This window comes from Triturus cristatus, chromosome 1_1, assembly GCF_964204655.1.
Source record: "Triturus cristatus chromosome 1_1, aTriCri1.1, whole genome shotgun sequence".
Lineage (NCBI taxonomy): Eukaryota > Metazoa > Chordata > Amphibia > Caudata > Salamandridae > Triturus > Triturus cristatus.
The window spans coordinates 1,261,962,714-1,261,988,996 of record NC_140579.1 but is presented as its reverse complement, the minus strand read 5'-3'; the positions used below and the strand labels follow the sequence as shown (position 1 = coordinate 1,261,988,996).

The following is a 26,283-nucleotide window of genomic DNA, read 5'->3' as shown; positions in this document are numbered from 1 at the left end:
TGCATGTATTGAGTAATTTTTCTTAGAACACTCTGAAATTACGACTAGACTGACCACTTATTTCATTTTACAAATGTTTCTTATACTTAATTTTCCTCATTTCACTTGAATTTCACTGAATTTTATGAAAATATAAGGTAACCTATAACTGTTGTGTGATAATTGAATAAGCTATCTTAAAAATATTGTGGGGGTAAATATTTTAACTATAATGTTATTACTGAAAGAGATGTACAAGTATAACCAGACCCCCCAGGATATTGCAGCATAGATTTGATTTTTTTAAAATTTTGAAGCACAAAAATGGAAATATTGTGGCATTATTGCTGCACTTTATTTTACTCGTAATCATTCTTTTTCAGCCTTAATTCAATGGAAACTGTTTTGGCAGAGTATTCATCTTTGCAATAGGCATGTTTAAAGTGTCTAAGAGTTTTTCTGTTTTTTTATATTCTACTTTGAGTAAAATTCTCAAAAATATGTGGAGCAAAGCACAATCGCACAGGTTTGCTAGTCATCCTGTTTTCTGTGGCATTGTGCTGACTTTGGGTTACCTATTGCACTTGTTTGATATGTTACATTTAACTACAATTGACTTAAATAATTATTTTATATAATTTAATTCTTTTAGTCATATCCCTTTCTTCATGTCCCTCTCCTTATCTTTCTGTCTCTAGCATCGTGCAATATATTGATTGTTATTGTATCAATTATAAGTATGTATCTAAATGAAACCTGGTGGGACAATGTTGTTTCTATTGTACTAAAGTTCAACATGTAAAATAAATGTCCTCATGAAACAAACCAGAAACGTTTCAGTAGCCTATGCCAATATAAGGTGTGAGAACAAGCACTCCAGCATGGCTCAGAGAGCCTTTGTAGACAGTGTCTTCCACTGCATAGGCAGGCATGAGTGTTCTATAGCATTGACCTGTTCGAGCTGCTGCAATCAGGGAGATTATCTACATCACCAATCACCACTGCAAAATGTAAACTTGCACATGCTGAGAGAGCACTGATAACCACACATCTTTATTTATTGTCTGTCTAAATAAAGTTTACCATGTGCTTTCTCTTCTAGAATAAGGTACCATCTAAGGTTCCGTGCTAAGCTTTTGCCATTGTTTTGTTACAATATCCAGCAGGCGGCACCACTACATCAGTCTAGAACTTGTTTGTATGCACACTCAAACTTGGGAGCATCGACTATTCATGTAATTAAATAAAGATGCTGCATTATGCATCTCTAAGTGGTAGTTGCTAGTTTGTGTGTAAAGTCTTCAAAATATTAAAGGAATATTTAACCAAGGCACAAGTTTGGTCTCATGCTGTTGCATTCATCAAAATTCGCAAGGCGGCGCTCTGTGGTGGATTAGAAGAGAGATTCCTTCACACCTCCCTCTACCCACAGCTGTCCCAGAGAAAACATTTTGAGAGCCCCTAATCTCTCCAGAGGAAGTGCTGCAGAGCCTCCCAGCCTTGCAGCCCCTCTCTTCCCACAACTCCCAGTGAAAGGTTACAGTCCCCTTGGCAGTTGCAGCCTCACAGCCCCTTGTCATGGGATTTAACTAGCAAGTGCTGCAAGTAGAGCATTCTAACACAGGAATTATATATTTAAGTCAAATGATTCTAATGATGAACTCAGCGTGGAATGTCAATGGTCTGGGGGATAAAATAAAAAGAGTGGTAGTGACACAATACATCAAGAGATTACACCCTGATGTGATAATGCTCCAAGAGACATCTACAGGGTACCCAATGTAACTTTTTTGGGGGGAGGAGCCTACAAGATATTGGCTCACACTGGGTACTCTAGGGGCTCACGCGGAGTGGTTTTACTGATCAAGAGGTCCCCCCCTTCAGGATGTTGCGCGAATGGATAGATCCCATGGGCAGATACGTAGGGTTTATGGGCCACTGGGGAAGACAACTGATAACATTTATTTGGATCTATGCAACCCCTAGACTCCAGGCACCCACTCTTGAAAAGTTAGTGGACATCCTGTTGGAGACAACCTCCTCCCTCCATGTGATTGGAGGAGACTTTAATGAAGTAATGGATACACTGGTGGACCGATCAGTGGTGGGTGGAGAACCAAAGGACGCTACACCATTAAGGCGATTCGTTACCACCTTACGGCTCATGGACATATGGAGGTGCAGTCACCCAAATACACAACAATACTCCTACCATTCAGGGACTCATAACGTGTCCCTCAAGGTTAGATTACATTTTTATTCCTGGAGACGAAATAAAAGAGGTGGGACAAGCGGAATACCTCGCTAGGGGGCTATCTGACCACTCCCCTCTGCTCATATGACTGGGACATAGAGACGTGTTCACCACCCAGAGTGGCATCCTAACGCATGGGAGCTCAGAAAAGGCAGAGTACTAAGGGGCATCAGGACAGACACAGAGATTTATTTAAATGAAAACTCGGTTACATCCAGGGTAACTGAGTGGGAGACTTATAAGACCGTCCTGCGAGATAAGGCCCAAAATCTGATAGCCTGGGAATAAAGGAATAGGTATAAAAGACTAAATGAAATAGAGCAAAACACACTACACCTCGAGGAACGGATTATCACAGCGACAGACCGAGATCCCACTCGACAGTTAGACATCATACACCAAGAACATAAAGACCTGGCTACAGACAATGCCAAAAATCAAAGACTGGCGATGGTACATAGACTGTATGAGGTCGGAGACAATGCAGGGAAACTCCTGGCATGGTTACAAAAGAAAGAAACACTGGCTAGATGGGTCCAGACGGTCAGGGATGATAGGGGGATATTACACGCTACTGACAATCAGATTGCAGACTACTATGAACGCTTCCATGATGTGCGTCCCCTAGAAAACAGTACTGAGATAGCTCGATACTCAGAGAACATACCAACCCTGGCACTAAGTGAAGAGGGAACAGTAAAGTTGGAAGCCGATCTGATGATGGTGGAAATTCAAGAGGCGGTAGCTAAACCGCGAACCAGCAGAACCAACGGCCCCAATAGCCTACCGGCCGAACTATAAAAGAGATGTATTGATCTCCTGGGGCCACATCTACTGCGTCTGTTTCTGGATGCACAAAAGGGGAAAAGTCTACCACCAGACCTACAGGCTGCCACAATCATGGTGATATCCCCAGAAGGGTAGGGTAAACCGCGGGATCGGTACGACTCCTGTCGTCCCATCTTCCTACTTAAAACTAAAAGTTAAAATACTGGCCACAATTTTAGCAACATAACTATTGAAACACATAACTACACTAATCCATGACGACCAAGCAGGATTCATGCCTGGCCACACCAATAGACTCAACATACGAAGAGCACATAATTGGTTAATGAGCGTTAGGGACCGGCCCGCACCCCATCTATTTCTTTCCCTAGACGCTCTAAAAGCATTTGACGTGGTACACTGGCCTTTTCTTGACCAATCACTCATTAAATTTGGAATTGGGCCAAAATTTCTTAACTGCATTGCACTACCCTATGCCAAACCAATGGCCAAGGTCCGAGTGAACGGGGCACCCTCATGGATGTTTCCTATTAGTGAGGGAACGAGTCAGGGATGCCCGCTCTCCCCGCTCCTATTTGCGCTGACCCTCGAGTTTCTGGCCTGTGATATCCGTAGCAATCCACAAATACGGGGTTTCCGAATAACTCCCTCTGATGAATGTTATCTTAGAGTTCATTTCTAGAGCGCCTATCACCGGAAGGTCTCTAAGTGCTGCAACATGAATTAGAAATTCAATATCCCCACGTGCAACTATCCACGACCAGCATCAGATTGAGCTTAACTAAACGCCTCTGTAAACAGAAGGGTTTTAAGTCTCCTCCTAAATGGTAGTAGCCTGCTTTCCTTGCACATACCATCAGGCAGTTTATTCCAGATCTGGGGGATGGTGACAGAAAATACTCGGCCCCCTAGGGTCTTTCTGTTAAAGCGTGGGCAAGCTAACAGACAAGAATCTGATGATCGAAGGGTACGACCAGGCACATAGGGCCTAAGGCGATCTTTGATGTATTTGGGTGCCTCTCCAAACTGGGACTTGTGAGCAATGCACAGCCCCTTGAATTTGACCCTTTGCTTGATGGGAAGACAGTGAAGCTGCTGTAGCAGGGGGCAGCATGAGCACTTCTTGGCAATCTAAAAATCAGCTTTGCCGCATCATTAATAACTACTTTTAGCTTCCTTAGAAGTAAATCGGGAAGCCCAATGTAGACTGCATTGCCATAATCTAAGCGTGACAAGATTAGTGCCGTAATGACAGTCTGCATAGTGGAGAAAGATAACAAGGTCACCAATTTCCGGAGTTGCCGCAGCAGGCCAATACAACTCCCTACGACAGCAGAGATCTGGTTTTTCAGGGTTAGTCCAGTGTCCAGCTTTATGTCTAGGCTCTTCACTGCTGGCACCAAGATTGGAGTGGTGCCAATAAATACTGGACCAGGGTTTACCTTTAGGGACTTAGCGGTCATCCAGTACATGGTGAACCGGAGAATGTTCTGGACATTACCCTGAGCGGCGGGACTGTTGTCAATGCGCACAATTAGCTGGGTGTCGTCGGCGTAATTAAACACCTGACAGTTTGTTTTAGCTAGTGCGTCTATCAAAGGCTGCAGGTAAATATTATTGGACTCTCTGGGACAGATCCTCCAGGGAGGGAGGAGAAGAGCTCCCTTTATGCAGACGGTGTACTATGTTACAGAACCGAAAACTACCATCCCCACCTTGTTTGACATCATAGAGAAATATGGGAGATATTCAGGGCTGAAGTTCAACTGGCATAAATCAACAATATACAACCCTGACGGGATGACAATTGAATTGGCCCCACCAGGTGAATTAAATATAGCCCCCAAACAGTTCAAATACCTGAGAATATTCCTTACACCACATATCGAAATATGTAGGCAAAGGAACTTAGTTATGGTGATTGCGAATTTCAAAAGAAAGACTTTCCCCTCACCCTAAGGAGTAGGGCAGCCCTAGTTAAAATGATAATATTGCCACAATTGCTATATGTACTCCAAAACACATATCATTCACTTCCAAGGACGGAATTTACCAAAATAAAGGGGAGCATTCGGTCCCTTCTATGGCAGGGAGGACACCCAAGAATTGCACTAAAAACATTGCAGTGAAATTTATATAATGGCGGCATAGCACTGGCAGATATCGAGGCATATTACTGGCCGACACATCTCCTCCCCATTAATGAGTGGACCCACAGGCCATGGGACCACCCCATGTACAGACTAGAGAGGGAACTGATTGGGCCTAATAAATAAGTACATTATTTATATGGAGGCAAGGGGCGTAGTACATTATTGCCGGCAACACGGGTCACCTTAGAGGCTTGGGATAGAGCCACCAAAACGTAGGACTGGACAAAACGTGTCACAAAAACCACACCCTTATGGGCAGGAAGGTGGTTCTAAGAGCTGGGAAAACTAAAAGCCTTTGGAGCATTGGATCGGCTGGGCATTTCCCTAATGGGAGACATAATAGCACAAGGAAACATCAAACCCTGGCCAGTACTAAGAGCCAGATGTATGACCACCCAATTTGCTACTCGCAAATTGTGTCGCGATTGCGTGTTGCAATTTGCGATTCGCAAATTGGGATATACAACAGTGTCAGAGACACTGTTAGCGATTCCCAAAGGGATCGCAAAATGCGAGGCTCATGAATATTAATGAGCCACTCGCAGTTTGCGACCCCATTCGGAATGGCAGGCCCTGCCAGGTATGGTGGCCTGCAGGGACTGCTTTTATATAAAGCAGTTTTTTTCTGAATACAGCCTGTTTTCCTTAACCCATTTGCTTATGCAAAAACAGGTCATACATCTGGCCCAAAGTGTGGAATACGTGCTACACGAATCCCAATTCTTCAAATACACGCAACTGCGACATGCACTGTGCTCAGAGGGTATAAAATGCTCAGAACTCTCCGAATATGCCCCTCTCAAAGGGAGATTATTGCAGGAGGAAATGGTAGAAAAAGCTATCTCCAATATATATAAAACAATAAGCAATACCCCACCAGATGGCCTCAGAAAGCTGCTTGAGAAATGGGAGGGGGATGTGGGAGGCCCGGAAGACATAGACCGGGAAGCTGCACTGATGCACCCCAGAGAAGTGGCCATTAAAACAAAGCGGCGACTAGTCCAGTACAAAATCCTACATAGTATCTATTCTGACAGAGATAAACTACATAGGATTGGAAGGACTGACTCGCCGTTCTGCCTCAATCATAAAGTAATGAATGGAAATTTCTATCATACAATATGGGGCTGCATCAAAATCCAACTGTACTGGACAATAATAGTGGAAGAATTGGGGAAGATAATAGGGATACCTACACCCCTAGAGCTTAACTTTATCCTCCTGAGTATACCTAACAAAGTGGATATTAACAGGGCTCAGCTGACACTGGTGACACTTGGCCTTATTTTGGCAAAGAGAGACGTAGCGAGATGGTGGGGAGGTGGCGGAAACTCCCACGATGAAAGTATGGAGGAAGGGTATGGACCTCTTTATAGCCACCAAACACGTGACTTATACTGCCAGGAGATGCACACGCAAATTACACAAAATATGGGTTCCATGGAGACGCTACTACTAGACCTACTAGACACCATTCCTTGCAATAAACATCATATAGCCAATCACACTAATGCCATGGAATGAACTATGTCTTGAAGGACAAGCTAAACACATGGTGAAAGTCCATCATATATGTAGATAAGACCGAAATGTCAGGGCTGTATAAAATGTTGAGATAAGTGTTCTCACTTGACTGTTACAATTAGTAGAATAACTGCATGGTCCCTCTAAAATGTACCTCATGCGAAACCTGTTACTGTTATGAATGTTACAGATGGAGCAGGGATTCGCAAAAAAGAAACCCGCTGGAATCAACTACCCTTGTAATAAGTACTAACTTTCAGTAGAAAATAGAATTAACATGCAGCTACACACCACACATGGGGAATTTGCTTCGCAATATGCATGGAATTAATCCTAACAGTTCATAAATAACCAAGACTGTAATAATATCGTGTGTAGAACGTGTTATGAATGTATTGTACAGCATATCGCATGTATATGTCGAAAAATGCATGATGTGAGTTGCTTTGTCATGAATAATTAATGCCGCTTTTTGTTTATGCTATGCTAGGATAACTGTTAACATGGATTAGAGTTATGGTGGGTGGTTAACAGTGAAGATTCCATTATCACATTATTAATAAATGTTTGCTTTCCGTTCCTTTAGTAAATGGACGAGTCTCCATTTTGGGTTAAGTTAGCCGAACTGTAATGAGTAAAACTTAGAGCGCGCCTAAACCACATGACTAAATGGCCAAGATGCTGAATGAGCATGGCATGGTGAAGGACATGACGCTTGACATGCAGTCAACTCCAATGAACCCTGTGTGAAAATCTACAAAATGTTAACTGTATTAAAAATTGTCCTTAACTCGATACATTCACCTCATGAGAGAATAGGGATGCATACTAAATATGTGGGAACGAAAAACTGGACAATGGGTAGCCAAAGAAACTATGACTTAATGATAGGGTGATCATCTGCCCCACGTTTTGCCCAATCCTGTAGCTAGAAAGAGTGATTTAGCAACTTTAGTGGGATTGAATCAGTATGGTAAGGGTATAAAGAATAGGTCATTTAGGGGCGGGGTTAGAAGCGAGGGCAGCAGATGCGGCTGCTGCATTAGGAGAGAAAGGGTGCGCTGCTGATTGTCGGGTTGCAGAGAGGCCTAGCTGTTCCAGTCCTATCCTTATCCTGATCTTTGAGTCTTTGATGCCTTACTCTTTGTCTGGGGGTCCCCTGCCAATACCTAGGCCTGGGTGGTGGTTTTCCTTGTTCGTATTCTTTGGGTTGGTATCTTTGATAATTCAAAGTTATAATCCATGTTCTTTTGTCTCTTCATATATCTTTCTAAAATCAAGATTTGATTATGCACGTCTGATGTCTCTTCATCTATCCCCTCAATGCAACTTATGGTATCTCGAGATTGATTATTTGTTGACAGTTTGGAGTGTATTTTCTCTCATGAGGTATTTTTCTAAGACTAATGCATTTTGAGTTAGATACACTTAACAAAATTGCAAACAATGAGTCTGTGATTATTTTTGTCCGTTTATTATTTGAGTAACTGTTGCCTTCAATTTTTCAACTAATTGGTCCATTGACCAAGAAGATGGAAATTTGAATGAGAAGGTTTATTGTGTGGAATATGAACTGTCCAAAATGTTAATTATTGAGTATGAAGTGGTAAGAAATTCATAAAGTTGACACCAGTGCCACAGGGACTTGGGTGTATGGGCCAAAGTAAATTAAATAATTGAGTGTTTGTCCCTGTCCAAAATATTGGGTTTGCGCTGGATCAGTTTCTTGGTAGCAGAGTTATGGTTTAATTATTGATTAATTAGGTAATGGTTATTGAATATTCACTATATGTATTAACGAAAAGAGTTAGCATTTCCGTTTATATGTTGTTCAGAAGTACAGGCACAAGAGGTGCCTGAGGAATCCCAGAAGGAATTGGAAGAGTGTGGTAAAGAAAACACACTGCAGAAGTAATTTGTCTGTTGTGACAATACTGAAAAGCTAGGTAGGGCTGTCGGTATTATGTTTAGGGAAATTTCTGTGTGAAAGAAGAAAGTTTGTAATAGTGAAGGGTTACCGTTTTTGAAACTCTGGTAAGGGAAGCCTAGAACAGTGACGGGACAACCCTCTTTGTACGTCAAGAGACCCTCTTGTGATACCTCGGTGCGATCTTGAGAGGAGTAGATAGGTTATTCCGGAGCTTGACAGGAAAGTAAGATAACGCTGGTTGTTATTATTGAAGACTATCTCATTATTTAGTGGAAGAGACGAATTAGCATTGTCATTTTATGTTGTTACTAACAAAATTTTGATTAAAAAAATTCAGAAAAATACTGCCGAGAACCTTTGTAAAGGGAGGGTCAGTAGTAGGAGTGATACTGACGTCACGAAGTGCTGTGCTGGTATTGGAGACTACAGCGGGTGTTTCTCGAAGAGCAGATTGTAAAGGGAGGGTCAGTAGCAGGAGTAATACTGACGTCACAAAGTGCCGCGCTGCCATAGGTCAGACCACGGAGGTGAGTGGAGTGTTGATTGGGTGACATGTGCGAGACACGCTGACATTGGACAAGACCAAAAATACATAGTTTTATGAGATTGGTGAGTTGGTGTGAGCCGTCTGGGATAGGATAAAGGTTGACGACTGGAAAAAGGAAAATACGGATAGGATTTGGTATTTTGATTGAGTAGTAAATTGCTGATTGAATAGTCTGAAGATGCGTTTGTGGAAGAAACTAAAGAATCTGTTTAATAAGGACAGGCCGATTGTGACAAGGGAGGGAATTCCTATTCCGCCTCCGAAAACGCACACATCTTATATGATTTTGGAGCGAGGATATCATACGTGTGTATGGTTAGAAAACTGGATGAAATATACCAAGGATGATGGAGTGTTGGCCTTTCCTGAGTTTGGTACGTTTAACGTAAGGATCCTACAAAATTTGAGAGAGAAAATGAATTCCTTGGAGCCAAATCCTAGACTCAGACAGTATGAAGCATTGGAAGAGTGGGAAGCAGAAGCATTTGAGAGAGAGAAGGATAGAGGAGGTAGAAGGAATAGGAGATTTTGTGCAGGTTACCCATTTGAGAGGCGAGAGGATCAGATGAAAAGATGGAGAAAAGCTGTAGTTACTGCAGGTTTATACCCAGTCCTGACAGTAGAGGGTCAAACAGGAGCTAAATGTAAAGAAAAACTGAAAAATCTAGAGGCGTCTAAAGATGGTTTAGATGAAAGTGATTATGAGTTACTAGAAGAAATGATGATAAAAAGACCTTCGCCTTATAAAGAAAGTTCAGGGGGGTTGACTCCAAGTGTTCCACAAACAGTAAACGTAACCCCATTAACTCCACAAGTCACTGATTTAGCTAAACAAATAAGAGAGAATAAAGTTAGTCTATTAAATAAGGCTAGAATAGAACAAGCACAAATATTAAATAAATTAAATTTGAATGCTGAAGCCCTGACAGTACCGTGACTATTGGTCCTGTGATCCCACTAATTGGGGAAAACTCAAATTTACAGAAAATACCTACCATAGCAGTCCCAATAAGTAGTGTTAGGAGTAACATAGTGAATAATGAGAGCCAAAGTGGACAAAATAACACCATGTTGGATCTACCGGTCGGAGATCTAATGACTGAAACACCAAGGAGAAGCACTCAATTAGAGCCGAGGAAACTAGGACAAATAATAACTCCAACAGCTGGGAGTACGACGGGTCCCTCCCCAGAAGAGCTCAGTAATTGGGTTGAGTTAACTAAAACTGATGTACATCCTAAAAGTGTAAATGTGAGTCAATTATAAAGTAGATTTGGAAGAAATGATTATCGGAACGATAATCCCAGATAGATTGGGGATTTATAATGATGAAGAGTTGATGCTTTTGTGCAAAAGTATTACTTGAAGAGCAAAGAACTTCCATGAGAAGCTGTCAGAAGTGGCAAGTGAATTTGGAGTCGATATTGAAAAATCAAAGGTGTTACAGGAAAGGTACCACATGGCATTTACTGATAAAGACTTAGAGAGTTTGAATACGTCAGGGAAAAGATTGCAGATAAAAGAATTGATGAATATCTTGAAGAAATGGGGAGCAATAGAAAAATGGAGAAGTAAATGGGTGAAAAAGAAGGAAGAAGCCAGTGGAAAGGGAACATCCATGTTTCCACTAAAATAAACTGAGCAGGCAGTAAGAGTTTGTCCCATGAGAGAAGTTCCAAGTGGATGATATGTCCATGTACCCTGGACTAGACAAGATATATTGTCATTTACCAATGATTTTCCCAGAGTACGAGAGAAACTGGTTGAGTGGTATAAGCAAGTGTCACAATTAACTCCCTGTGCTCTCGTGCCCACCACCAGGGGGGCAAATTGTGGGGTTTTCCAGTGTTCTAATATGCTTCCAGACACTCCCCTGCACGCATATCTTGACTTCCAGCCATTTGGACACTATTTGGAAAATGACATCCATTCCCAATCCATGCCGGGTTTTGTGGAAGCCATCCTGCTCATGCCTGAAACTCCATTACCCAGAATTCCCTGCTCACTGCTTTGTCTCCACCCCTGCAGGCCAAGGATGGGTGGAGGAATTCAGCTCACCGTTGGCTGGCTGCTGCTAGCCTGCTCACACCTGATGCATGTGATTACTGAGAGCTCTTTTGAGCCCCAGCTCCCTTCGGTCTAGTGTTGGTCATTGTAGCTGTGTACCGGTGAGACCGACCCTTGTTTCCTGAACTTTTGTTATCCTTGATTCCTGAGCTATAGTTGATCCTTGTTCCTGAATTAGCATTGCCTGCAGTCCTAACTTGTTTCCTGAGTTCCTGAGCTATAGCTATTCCTTGTACCTGAATTAGCACTGCCTGCAGTGCTACCTTGTTTCCTAAGTTCCTGAGCTATAGTTATTCTTTGTTCCTGTTCCTGTCCTTCAACTATTTCTTGTTCCTGATTTGTACTGCTTGCAGTGCTCTCTTGTCTCCTTGTTTCCTGAGCTGTAGCTATTTCCTGTTTCCTTGAACCAATACTGCCTGCTGTGCTACCTTGGCTACTGAATCTTTAGTAATTCTCTGTTCCTGAACCAGCACTGCCTGCAGTGCTACCTTGACTCCTGAAGCTTTATTCATTCTCTGTTCCTGAACCAGCACTGCCTGCAGTGCTACCTTGACTCCTGAAGCTTTAATAATTCCCTGTTCCTGAACCAGCAATGCCTGCAGTGCTACCTTGACTCCTGAGCCTTAGCTCAATTCTTGTTCCTGCCCCAGCACTGCCTTCTATGCTACTCTGTTTTCTTGATTCCTTAACCTGCACTATTCTAGCATACCCTTGTAGCCTCCCCTTCTTTTCCAGTCCCTGCCTTTCTTCCCATTTCCTTGGTTCCAGTTCCTAGTTTGCTGTCTTTCTATTCAGCTGTATTGCTTCTGTTGCCTTGTATGTTTTTTACCTGTTTTCTGCCAAGTCTGCCCTGTGATTTACTTCCTTTCCTGTTAAGCACTCCTCCTTGCTAGCTCTTGTCTATTGTGCTTGTGTTTAGTTCTGCCCCCTTGCTGTTACTGCCTTGTGTGTTCCTGTTTGATCGCCAAGATCCGTGGCCACAGCTGACTACCTAGATTGTGTTTCTTGTTCACTGTGAGTATTGTCTTTGCGTTGCATTTATAACATCACCATAGACATAAGCTCCACAGACCCTGCCTTTGCATGCATATCCTATATGTGGGTATTTGCAGTCAGTATCTGCAACAGCAATTGTGGGTGAGAAACTTACTGAGCTTCAGTCTTACCGTGTGGAACTCCTGAGTGCTTTACCCCACACTCCCCTTTATTGTTAATGTTGTATTATATATATGTCTTGTCCGTCCTGGGTGTAGTTAGTCTGAATGCTAAATTGCCTTGTGAGTGCCCTTCCTTTCTGAGTCTTAGCCATCTTGTTCACTTGTACAGGCTTCCCCTTTGGATCCCTTTTCCTCTTCTGACTTCCTGTGTGATCCTGGGCAGCGCTGTATTCCTCTCTGTGTACGTTTTCTACCCCGTTCCCAGTCCTTGCCCAAGTCCCTGACTGTGTTCCTGACATAGTCCCGGACAGTCCCTGACAGCAAGTGGACAGATTTGTGAAGGTCTATTTGAAATAGTGGTTCCTGCTGATTTGTGGACAGAATATAAGATTACAGTTGGTTGGCCAAAAGATGAGTTTCCAAGGGATGCAAAAACAGGTGCCCCATCTGAGGAGGTGATGAAAAGTATCATCAAGTCATTACCTTTTTGAAGGGAAAAATCAGTCCAAAGGAAACAGATTGGGTTAAAGAGTCTGTTCATGCCTAATATTAGAGGCTGTTACAGGTGTTTAACCCCTTCGCTGCGGCGGGAATTCCGCCGCAGCGCTGGGGGGTGCAGGGGGGCAGCGCGGTGGCGCTGTGCTCATGACGGAGCCACTCCGTCATGAGCCACGGTTGAGCTGTGCTCATGACGGAGCGGTTTCGTCATGACTCTGCCCAGTTGCGTTGTCCCCCCGCACAGGCGGGGAAACAGTGCCGCGTAGGCGGAGTGGCCACCAACGGTCATGGCATGACGGAACCGCTCCGTCATGAGCACACGGCAACCGTGGCTCATGACGGAGCGGTTCCGTCATGAGCGGGGAAGGGGTTAAACAGTATAGTGGGTTTGAGAATGTTGGAGATAAGGATATGGGACATTTTGTCTATCGATTTGAATATGGATTCAGACCTGAAATCATTGCCATGATACAACAGCATATGCCGTGCTGGCAAAGCAAATCGATGGACGAAATTCTAAGATATGCCAAATATTGCAGCGACGACATTGAATCTCGGCTTAAAAAGTTAAAGGAGAAAATGATGTGGGAACAAGTGAAATTGGCAGAACAACAAGAAACTAATAATGTTACACAAAAACAGGGTCAGAATGGACAGGCAAACAGTGACATTCGTGGGAAGTTTAAAAAGAGTAAGCAAGAGGCGAAGAAGAAATATCCTTGTCATGCTTGCGGGAAGTTGGGACATTGGAAGAACGAGTGAAGATCTGTACAAAAGGGAGTAAATCAATATTTGAATCCACAGGTGCAGAATGATTTGATTAGGCAGCAACAACAGGTAGTTATGCCCCAGTTATAGGTGCCACAACCGCCTATACCTCCCAACGTGAATACTCACATGCAGATGTACAGTGCAATTTCGGGATTTCAAGGAGAAGAGCAGTTTGGTAAGAATCCATTAGTTACGCAGTATTTGGTGCGTTGCAGTGAGCGTGAGTTGGATACGTCGCAGCGAGGGGGCCTGAAGGGGGAGGAAAAATGCGTACTTGGCACATCTTTAGCGGTAGATCAGTCAGGTCCATTTATTGATGGAAAGGTAGAAGCAAAAGACATCACCTTCCTATTGAACACTGGTGATACCCGTTCCACTGTGAGAGCAGCGGAAATCCCGAACCTGCCCCTCTCGAAGGAAACTATCTAAGTTGTAGGCATTGCAAACAAACACATTAGAACTCCTGTAACAGCCCCTATATACGTTCACACTGGAAATTTTAAAGACATGCATCCGTTTGTGGTGTGTGATACCAGTCCGGTAAATCTCTTGGGCAGGGATTTGATGTGCAAAATGAATTGCACTATTTATTGTGCACTGGATGGTGTTGCAATAATGACACCGGATGAGGATGTTGAAATCAAAATAATGATGGCCCAACAAGAGTCAGAAGTAAGTGAATTATTTTCACTACTGACAGAAGAAGATTTACCAGAAGAGTTAAAAGGTACAGTGAGATCAGATGTGTGAGATTTCACAGGAAGAGAGATTGGATTAATGAGAAATGTGGACCCCATTTAGGTGATATTGAAGGATGGAGCAGTGTATCCCAATATCCCACAGTACAAAATGAGTCCAGAAGTAATTGCTGGAGTCACACCTGTGATTGATCAGATGATTGAACAAGGAATTTTAAAAGAAATATTGGGCAGTCCTTTTAATCCACCCATTATTGGTATCAAACAGCCCAATGGAAAATATAGAATAGTATACGATTTGAGAAAAGTAAATAAAATTGTTGCCGGTGGTACCAAACCCTGCTGTAATTTTGTACCAAATTCCATGTGAAGCTGAATGGTATACACTCACTGAATTGTGTCAGGCATTCTTTTCCATCCCCTTGCATCCGGATAGCCAATATTTATTTGCCTTCCGGTTCAGCAATTGTGTTTTAGCATGGTGTCAAGTTCCTCAAGGGTATACTGAAAGTCCATCAATCTTTAATCAGATCTTTAAAAAATGTAAGGAAACTCTAAAACTGCCCGGAAACTTTGTCTTCATCCAATACATCGATGACCTATTGTTGGTATCTAAAACACGAGAGGCATGTGTAGCTGATTCCATTGCTTTACCAAACCATTTAGCTGAAGGAGGACACAAGGTTTCACCATCAAAATTACAGTACTGTAGACAGGAAGTTCAGTACTTAGGTCATAAGATTGAAAAGGAACTAAGGAAAGTGACCCCAGAGAGAATCAGCATAATCAAGAAAATGTATCCACCCCGAAATCAGAAGGAAGTGAGGATGTTTTTCGGAATGGTTGGATATTGCAGACAGTGGATATGTGGCTTTCCGTTGATTGCAAAACCCCTGCAAAGGTAGACACGAAAGGATGTGAAAGATCCAATTGAATTGGATGAAGAGAATATGGAGTCTTTCAATCGATTGCAAAACAGTCTTTGTCAAGCGCCTGATTTGGGAATGCCAGATTATTCTAAAGAGTTTGCATTATACTGTTGTGAAGGAGATGGATGTGCACTTGCAGTCCTAACTCAGAAACATGGAATAGCAAGACGTCCAGTAGCTTATTTTTCCGCTACTTTGGACTCTGGCCGCTGCATTACCTGGTTGTTTAAAAGCAGTAGCAGCCACTTGGGTGAGCTTGGAACAGAGTGAATCTGGTACTTGGACTCAACATATGACAAATAGTCTGCTGACTAAATATGAGAGAGGGATCCTAGGTGCTGAAAATGTGACAGTGGTAAGATGCACTACTGTGAACCCTGTCACATTATTACCAAATTCAAGATGTGAAGAAGTGAGAGAAGAAGCAGAACATGATTGTTTGGAAGTGACAGAGCTTTGCACTAAATCCCACCCAGACATTGCAGATGAACCACTGGAAGAATCTGATTGTGAATTGTTTGTAGACAGATCATGTATGAGGAATGCAAAGGGTGAATTGTGTACTGGTTATGCTGTTTGTACCATGACAAGGAGCCCTGGAAGCCTCATGTCTAAAAGACATATATTCTGCTCAAGTTGCAGAGCTGGTCTCTCTCACTAGAGCTTGTAAATTGGCAAAAGGTCTAACAGTAACGATTTTCACAGTCAGTATGATTTTGGAGTCGTACATGACTTTGGTCAGTTATGGATGCAAAGAGGATTTATGACCTCCTCTGGCTCACCAATTCGGAATGAGAAAACTGTAAAGGAATTATTGAAAGCTTTGCAGTTACCAAAAAGAGTTGAAGTTGTAAAATGTGCTGCACATCAATCCGGAGACGATAATGTGACCAGGGGTAACAGATACGCAGATCAATTGGCACGCTACTTTACACAAAATACCCTGGCCATAAATAGATCGATAGAAAGAGGAAATACTGAATGCCACCACATGTTCACCACCACATTTGAAACTTGGGACGAGGTGAGACAAATCCAGGAAGAAGTTAGTGACAAAGAGAAGGAAGAATGGAAAAGAGCAGGTTGTAGGAAAAATGATGACGAGTCCTGGGTATATTATGATGAAAGACCAGTATTGCCAGATTCATTGCTTTCTCACATGGTCAGGAGGTACCGTGGACATGCGCACATTGGACAAGACGCCATGGTAAGAATGTTCAAGCAGTCCTGGTACAATCCTAAGTTTAGACTGATCACTGAAAGTCTGTGCCAAAGGTGTGTTATCTGTCAAAAACAAAATCCAGGAAGGAAGACATTAGTAAGTTGGGGTGTAATTGGGAGAGCAGGAGGACCTTTCATCCGACTGCAAATCGATTTTATTGAATTGCCACCATGTAACGTACTAAAGTATGTCTTGGTCATTGTTTGTTTGTTTTCTCGCTGGGTAGAAGCCTACCCAACGAGAAGGATTGACAGTCTTACTGTAAAAAGTTGTTGTTGTGAGAACTAATCCCGAGATTTGGTTTTCCAGTAACTTTAGATCTATGCTGCTTTATAAATCGAACAGAAATTGCATTGTGCCTACATACCAGAGGCATCTGGTATTGTGGAACAAATAAATGGCACGATAAAGTCCAGATTAGGGAAGGTGTATGCATCCATAACACTAAAATGGCCTGATGCTTTGCCCCTGGTGTTGATGAGTCTCAGAAGTGTACCTGATAAAAAGACTGGATTAAGTTCCCACGAGGTGCTGATGGGAAGAGCAATGAGACAAGCATACAGACCTGCAAATAAATTAATGAATCTATCTGATGATCGTGTACTGGACTATTGTAGAGGAATGGCTGACCTGGTGCGTTCTGTGTCTCACCAGGTTGGAGGAGATGCCACTCCAACTCAGCGGGATCAAGCACATGACCTGAATCCTGGAGAGTGGGTCCTAGCGAAGAAGCACATGAGGAAGACGTGTATAGAACCCCGTTGGAGCGGCCCTTACCAGATCATATTGGTGACAACCACAGCATTTTTTTTTTTTTTTTTTTTTTTTGAAACCGTTTATTGCAATCTCAAATATATACAGGTACGGGCCTACAACCTTCCGGCCGGCCGCTAAAATGACAGAAATAAATGACATATATACAATAAGGCACTTGGCGTTACAGAGACGTTAAAGCAGGAGGTATCAGCAACGTGGGCCACATGACTCTGAGCCCACAATACGGTTTCGTTTTATACAACACAACAACATAAAACCACACCCGCAAGGCAACCCGAGAGCGAAAATGACAACATACGCTCCTCAAATGGGGGGACCCCAACCATACACTAAAATCGAAGGAGGGGAAGGGGAATAGGTCTGGGACTGGGAAAACTCTGTGCCCGGGATTGAGGGAGGGGGTCATCTAGGGGGACGGAGCTGGTGAAGCGGGCGGCAACAACGGCGGCTCGCAAATACCCCCGCGGTAGGCGTTCCAGGGGCCCCACACCTTCAGCCACGCCCCAGGCTTACCCCGCGCCACATACACCACCTTCTCTCGGAACATGCACCAATCCATGTGTTCTTTCCAGGCCGACACTGCCGGGGGCCTCTGGGATCCCCACAGTTGAGCGATGTCATGTTTAGCAATCATATAACCCAGCGTCACCCATCGCGTCTGCGGAACCGAGTAGTCGGTCGGTTCCCACACATTCAGCAGGCATCTCCTCGCTTCAGGCACCAGCACGACATGCGTAACCGCTCGCAGGACCTCATGCACACCACGCCAGAATCGCTCCACCCTCGGACATTCCCACAGAATATGTAAAAAGGTCGCCAATGCACCGCACCCACGCTTACACAGTCCATCCTCGGCATAGCCCATACGCAGAAGCCCTGGCCCCGTCACGTACACCCGGTGAAGTATCTTAAGCTGGACGAAGCGAAGGCGAGCCGGGATGGCCACCTCCTTCGGGGAGGCCACCGCGGAAATCCAGTCCTCGTCGTCCAGCTCCAACCCATCGGCAACCCAAGCCTCGCGGAGCCCAGTCAGTAAGCCCGAGCGGTCATTAATCAACTTCTTGTAGATGAGGGAGATCGTGCTGTCCGGAACGTGGCCATCTAGCACTCTATCCTCCAGTGGGGAGGACTCCGGAATGGCGGCCACGTCTGGGAAGACAGAGCCCAGTGCGTGACGGACCTGCAGGTATCGAAAGTATTCACTGCCCTGCAGCTGAAACTCCGCCTGCAGTGTCTCGAAAGTTTTGAATCCTCCCCTCATCCAGAGGTCCCCCACTGTACTAATGCCTATCGTGTCCCACCTATCGAAGCCCTTCGAGGTCCATAGGGAGCCCAACCTCTCAGACGCATACAACGGTGTCGCCCGGGTCAAACGGTCCTTCCATCCCATAGCTGCATTGGCCGCGTGCCATACTCGCACCATGACACGCGTGGGTCCCGTCAGGTGGGAGTCGGGCACGCTAGTGTAGAGCGCTCGATTGTAATCGCCACCGGGCAGGAGCATCTTGTCCATTTCAAATGCCGGGTTTAAGGCGGGCCCGTAGAGGCCGTGATTAATTGCAGCTAAGTGGGAGGCCCAGTAATACCGCTTAATATCCGGGAGGGCAATCCCTCCGTCATACCACGGGAGCGTCAACTTTGCCAGGGCTATACGCGGCCTCCCGTCCCAGAACAGGCGGCGCTGCAAACTCTCCACCTCACGGAAGTAACGCGCCGGGACCAGGTCCATCGAGTTCTGGAGGGCGTACAGAAAGCGCGGCAACGACATCATCTTGAACAATGCCGCCCGGCCGAGCGGCGAAAGCGGCAAGCGCCGCCAGCGCGCGACGTCCTCCTTCAAGCGCTGGAGGGGGGGAAGCAAATTCCGCTCGTAGCGGGCCACTGGGTCCAGCGTGATATAGACGCCCAGGTAACGAAACCCCTGCGAGGCAATCTGGATCGGGCAGCCCCGCGGGAGAACAGGAGCCTCCCCGGAAAGCACATAGATACAGGATTTAGCCCAGTTGATGACAAGACCCGAGTTACGGCCGAAGGAGCGCAGAACATCAACCAGGACAATCAGTGATTTACGCGGGGAGGCTAAGTACAACAGGATGTCGTCGGCGTAGAGGGACACGCGGTCCTCATACTCAGGGGTCCAACGGAGACCACGGATAGAGGGGTGCCACCGCAGCCACTCCGCCAGGGGTTCCAAGGCCAGTGCAAACAGGAGCGGCGACAGGGGGCAACCCTGTCGCGTGCCCCGTCCGAGCACGAATGGGGCCGAGACTCGACCATTCACCACCACCTGCGCCAATGGGTCAGAGTACAACAATTTGACCCAGCTGATGAATCCCGGGCCAAATCCAAATTTCGCCAACATCGCCCAGATGTACGGCCACTCGAGCGTGTCAAACGCCATGGTGGCATCCAAGGACGCCAAGATGGCCGGCTCCCGCACGAATGGAACACGCGCGAGCACCCCGTGCAAGCGCCGCAGGTTAAGGGCCGTGTTGCGATGGGGAATGAAGCCGGACTGGTCTTGGTGGACCAGATCGCCCACCACGCCGACCAGCCGGTTGGCAAGCACCTTGGCGAGGATTTTAGGCTCCGCATTCAAGAGCGAGATCGGCCGATAGGATGTAACCCGGTCTCGCGGTCTCCCCTCCTTGTGGATAACCACGATGGTAGCTAGACGCTGGTCCGGCGGGAGGGAGCCCCGCGAGTGGGCCGCAAGGAACATCGCGCGGAGGTGAGGTGCAAGTACATCCGGTCGCAGCTTGTACAATTCGATAGGAAGGCCATTCGGGCCCATGGCCTTGCCCGAGGCGACCGAGCGTATGGTGAGGGCGATTTCATCCGAGGTGGGAGCGGCATCCAACGAATCCCTGTCCTCCACTGAAAGCGAGGGCAGCGCGATGTCCCGCAGCAGGGCATGGGAATCCTCCTCCGAGCAGGGAGAGACCGGAGAATATACCTCGCGGAAATAATCCGCGAAGCAAGAAACAATGCCTTCCGGCTCAGTAATTCGTACACCATCCATCCTCTCAATCAGCGGGACCACACGACTAGCTCTCTCCTTCTTATCCAACCACGCAATCAGTTTGCCAGCCTTATCACCCACATCGTACAGTCGCCCCTGTTGCTCTCTGCTAAGGCCCCTGGCCGCCTCCGTGACGAGGGCCCTATAGGCCGCCTGTTTAAGGTGTAGAACATGCAGCGCCGCATCAGTCACCCCACTCCCCAGACCACCCTCCAATTCAGTAATTTCGGCCTCCACCCGGGTCACCTCCTCCTGTGCGCGTCTGCGGGCATGGGAGATAAAGGAGAGGGCCTCCCCTCTGAGAACTGTTTTAAAGGCTTCCCACAGGGAGATAGCCGATGGAACGGACCCCACATTCTCCTCAAAATACCGTTGCAATGATTTAATCAGGTCAGCACGAATAGTGGGGTCACGCAAGTACCAAGCATTGATTGGGGCTACCCTGCCCTCTCCCCTCGGGAAGACACCCAAGTGCAGTAGGAGCGGGGAATGATCCAAAATATCCCGCGCCAGATGGCGCACCTCTCCCACCCTCCCAGCATAAGCCGCAGGGACAAGGACATAATCAAGCCGCGAGAGGCTACCATGGGCACCCGAATGGAAGGTGTACTGCAGCTGGGCGGGATGCTTTAGGCGCCAGCAGTCCACCAATCCCAGTGTGTCTAAAAGGCCCGCTAACCACGCCTGTGCCCGGGGGAGGTCCCTAGGGGGATGACGATCCATAGTCCCAGAAGCCACTGCATTGAAATCCCCCCCAACCACCAGAAGCCCCCCCGGGAGGTCAAGGAGGAGGCGCCCCAGATCTGCAATGGTGGTGGACTGTAGCCCCGGTGGGACGTACACAGAGACAAAGACAACTACCTTGCCCTCCATCCTCCCCACCAAGACAGTGTAGCGTCCCCTCTCATCATGGCGCACCTCGTCTATTTCCAACGGGAGCGAGTTCTTCACCATGATGCCCACCCCCCGCGAGCCCGACGTGAAGCCCGAGTGGGCCACCAAGCGATAGCCACGCCGATTCATGGCACAAAAGGAATTACCAATAAGGTGTGTCTCCTGCAGAAAGACCACATCAGGCGAAATCCGTTTCAGATACTGCAGGACCACACCCCGCTTGATCCTATCACCCAGTCCGTTAACATTCCAGGACAACAATGTCAAATCCCTACCCCCCATCACATAACGACGCCATCAGTTGTCCCCCCCAGAGCATCTCAAAAACAACAATACAATAACGGGTTTGCCTTGCGGTAAAAACGAACCACACCCCACCCCAACCCACCCAACCCAACAGAACTCCCCCCACCCTGCACCCCTGCATGAGCCCAAACAGCCCCCCCAAAGTGCAGTGTGCCTGTCGCCCCATAGATAAGAAAACTAACTAGTCCCCCAGAGGAGGAGGGAGATCCCCCAAGAGACCCCACACGACCTCCACGGAGGGGGACTTACCCTAACAGTCAATAGTGACAACAACGCAGTCCAGAGCAAGGCCTACCATTAGTCCCTCAGTCCTGATCCGGCGGGCCCTCCCCACCAACCGCACCCCCCCCACCCCCCCGGCCCCGATCTCCGGGCAAAGTGTCTAGCCAGTCCCCGGCCACTTCGGGTCGATCAAAAAAGTGCGTGTGGCCATCCACCTCCACTCTCAGCTTAGCTGGAAAAAGCATCGCATATTTGAGATTCAGGTCCCTTAGGCGACGTTTAACACCAAGAAAGCTCAGCCTCTGTTTTTGGACTGCCGGAGTGAAGTCAGGATAGAAATTGATGTCCATATTATCAAATTTGACCGGCCCTTGTAGCCTGGAAGTCTGTAGGATAGCGTCTCTATCCCTAAAATTGAAGATCCGGGCGATGATAGGCCTCGGAGGGGCTCCAACCTTAGGCCTACCCCTGGGGACCCTGTGGGCACGCTCCACCGCAAAGAATTTACTCAGCCCCCGAGGCTGGAGATGGGTGAGAACCAGGTCCTCAACAAATAGATCCACCGCCTCCGCCTCGCGTCCCTCCGGCACCCCGATAATGCGAACGTTGTTCCTCCGGGCCCGACCCTCGGAATCCTCCAGCCGACGATTCATCAGGGCGCTCGCCTGGCCAAGCCTGCGCACCTCCTGTTGGAGGGCCGCCATGTCCGTTGTGAGGCCCGTGGTAGAGTGGGCCAAAGAGTCGACCCGGTCGTTGGTTTTAGACAAATCAGCCCTCACGAGGCCCACGTCCACGAGGACCGAGTCAATCTTCTGGGCCAGAGTGTCGAAGCGCTGGTCCACCGAGGCCTTCATCTCGGCGATGGCGCCCATGACGTCTCGGAGGGTCAGGTCCGTGGGCAGAGCGGAAGCATCAGTCGGGCCCGTAGGGGACCTACGCGGCGCCTCTGGGGATCCCTTCTGGAGGGTGTAGCGGTCCATACTGTTGGATTGCTGGGCCGCGCCACGGCGGGTCGATTTTATCTTAGCCCGATCGCCATCTTGTTTGGTGGACATGGTTTCGATCCCCAAGACGAGTCAGTCTCCTCAAGAAAAGGGGGGGGCCGACAGTCCAGTTCAAGGGGTCCAGGGGGGAGCGATCACCGCTCCGCAGGACGGACCGCAGCTGGCGGACCGGCAGGGCACCCCAGCGAGACCACACCACCGCGCACCGCCCCGCAACCCAACCTCGCCTGGCAGCAAGGAGGGCGCAAAAGCGAAAGTGAAAGTGCAGGGTACGCGAGTCACCCAGCCTTGCCCGCCGCTGTTGTTCACTTTGTGTCCGGATCGCCCCACAACTCCAGTACGGGGGGCCCGTGTGGAGAAGGCCGCAAACCTCAATCGATACTCCTGCCGGTGTCCGAGGTCCGATTTAAAAACGGAAAACGGGCGTCACCTCTGCTCGGGCTCACAAATACAGTCCCCTCATCTGGGACAGGATTCTGTCAGGATTTATGCAGGAGGTCGCGGAGGTCCTCGGGAGCCTCGCACCTACGCGGCCATCTTGGTTGCGCGCTAGGCTCCTCCCCGACAACCACAGCATTGAAGTGTTTTGGTTTGCCAATTTGAATTAATGCAAGCCATACCCGTTTAGCCCTAAGTCCAATCGAAAGACCTGAAGAGCAGCAACTGAGAAACATAAATCTACAACCAGTAGCTGAAGTATGTGAAGCTGAAGAGTCTGGAGTGACAGATTCTGAGGAACATGTTGGCAATGAACAGCCAAGCACAAGTTGAGTAGAATGGGCACCAGATACTGGGACAGAAGAGACTGCTGTTGAGTTAGAAGAAGGTGAGGCTGCTATTAAACCAGGAGAAGGTGGAACAGCTGTTGACACAGAAGAAGAAACAGCTGAGGTTCCAAAGACCGTTCCAGAAGAAAATGAGCTCACAAAAGAATTAGAAAAAGGAGAAATAGCTATTGAGACAGAATCAAGCACTGAACCTACAGAGACTGAAAACCAAGAAAGCCAAGGAAAACAGTTAGAAATAAGACAAAATTAGCGAAATGGTAAACAGAACACAGAAGGTGATAAGATAGTGCAAGCAAAGAAACCTAGAAGGGGAGATTGTTGGCCAAGTGGGGCAAGAAGATTAAAATACAGAATAGTAAGAAGAAGATTAAGAAGAAGACCAGAACAAATCAACAAAATTTCAAGTCAGGCAGATCAGGCAGATTTAGTGGAAAAAAAAGAAGAATATCGAAAAGAACAAGAATACCCTGTAGAGAGTACAAAGCCACTGAATGGACCTATGCAATCCTCGAGGAGTTTGAAAGTTAAGGCCTAAATGAGGAATACCAGAGTAGTGATACTGAAAAAGAAGATGAGAACAAATTAAGACCACCTTAAGAAGAACTGTTGAGGTGGAGAAAATGTTGCCAGGTCAAGACATCTGTGGACCTTTTGTTTTTAGTAGATAAGGTTTTATTAGATTTTTCCTAGTCCATAACATAGAATAATTGCTAGAATTTTTTCCAATATTTATAGAATACTAAAATGCCAGGAAATCAAGTGACTGGACAACCAAAATCTAAACTAAAATGTATCTGTATTAAATTTTGCTTATGTAACGTCTTTCTACTAACATTCTTGTGGATCTTATTAATTGTTGTCATACCAATTTTTATTGGGAATAACATTGGAAATAATACTAATGATATCTCTAACGAAAGAACGAAAGATATAGCTAAACAGATAACGAAAACTAATTAAAAGCAATCAAATGGAAGTATTTTCCATTATGATGAATTAACTAATTTCTTTTCTTTAAATGTGTTTACTAAACTGTTGTATGAGTATACTAACACCATGAATGTGAGTGATTGTTATGTTTGCATGAAATTACCATGGTCTGTCTCTGAGGGTATAACCTACCATCATCTGTCTTTAACATATGCTGTCTCATGTAGTGTACTTAGAATTCTATTTTATATGGAAGGTAAGTTGGAATATCAATATACAGAGGTAGACTTAGTATTTTCTAAAGTTCCATTTATCTGAGAACTAAACAAAGTAGAAAGTGGGAAACATGCACGTTATATGGGTGAATGTTTCCATATTACTAAGCCATTAAATCTAGACTATGCTTATGATAATAATTTAACCTGTGAATTGCATTATGAAGAAAAACTGTTTTTGGATATGGTAGAATATAGAAGAGAAATTTTCCAGAAATAAAGCTACTAAGCAAAAAACACAAGAACCACCTTGGACATTTAGAGAGGGAAAGTATGAAAAGAGTGAAAAGTATGCTGCACTGTTCCTGGACTGGTCACAGAAAGTAAAGTTATGTTTGTTGAGAGCAAAGACTAACTACAACAATTATTTTATTGGCACTAGTGAGTGTGAGCATAATTTCCAAATTACTGGAGGTTGGGGATTAAAGGGTGGAACTGATCCTGTTTTACCTGGGATATATTATGTGTGTGGTAGGAAAGCCTATTACAAGTTATCTGCCCACTGTTATGGGGGTTGTTACTTTGGGATTGTCTTTCCAAAGGTCTATCATGTAGACCAAAGAGATCATAGTGTCAATGAAATAAAGCAAGGAATAACACGTAAAAGGAAAGCAAGGTTTTCTGAAATAATGGGTGATTTATTTTCTGCGCTAATACCATCAGTTGGGGTAGTTCTAAATTCACATAAAATTTGAAAATTGTCTACAGTAGTTGATCGGCTATCAACAGATACTGCTGGTGGATTTTTAATGATTGATAACGAAATGGTAGCAATAAGATCACTGGGTTTATAAAATAGACTTGTCCTTGACATTATCTTGGCAAAGGAGGGTGGAGTCTGTGGAACGTTGAAAATTCAAAAGTGTTGTACCTATATCCCTGATAAAGGCAAAGGGATAAAAGGATATATTAGGAACATTACTAAGTTGCATAAAGATTTAACCCAACGGGGGGTTGACGGTGTATGGGGGAAAGGTAGTAAAAGTATTACAGCTGTGAGAAATTGTTTTTCAACATTTTGGAAAAGTCTTTTGGGAAAATTAGTGATGCCAGTACTTTCAATAGCAATAATAGTTTTAACAATAATAATAGCGTACGGATGTTATAAGTGCATGAAGAGAAGAAAAAGTCTATCAGATAAAAAGAATAAAAAGAGAGGAATAAAGAGAAAAAGATATGAAATAGAACTAGAAGAAATAAATGAAGAGTGTAATGATATAATGAAAAGATTAAATGAGAGTGCCATAAAAGGAGAGAAAGATAATGAACTCTAGATAAATTGAAAGGTGGCACTCGGTATGGTGAGTATTTAGGGAATTGATGGAGCGGGGTTTCGCAAAAAAGAAACTCGCTTGAATCAACTACCCCTGTAATACGTACTAACTTTAAGTAGAAAATAGAATTAACATGCAGCTACACACCACACATGGAGAATTTTCTTCGCAATATGCATGGAATTAAATCTAACAGTACATAAAGAACCAAGACAGTAATAATATTGTGTGTAGAATGTGTTATGAATGTATTGCACAGCATATTACATGTAT

The 26,283-nt window shown here is 45.6% G+C and overlaps 1 long non-coding RNA gene across 1 annotated transcript in view; it reads left to right on the top strand.

Annotated features, from left to right (window-relative positions):
- The window catches only part of LOC146871930 (uncharacterized), an 80,667-nt gene that overhangs the window by 53,587 nt on the left and 797 nt on the right, over window positions 1–26,283 (top strand). Inside the window, exon 2 of the long non-coding RNA XR_014959630.1 lies at window positions 17,173–17,307. This is a non-coding gene — a long non-coding RNA (uncharacterized LOC146871930). The remainder of the gene's footprint in view (window positions 1–17,172; window positions 17,308–26,283) is intronic.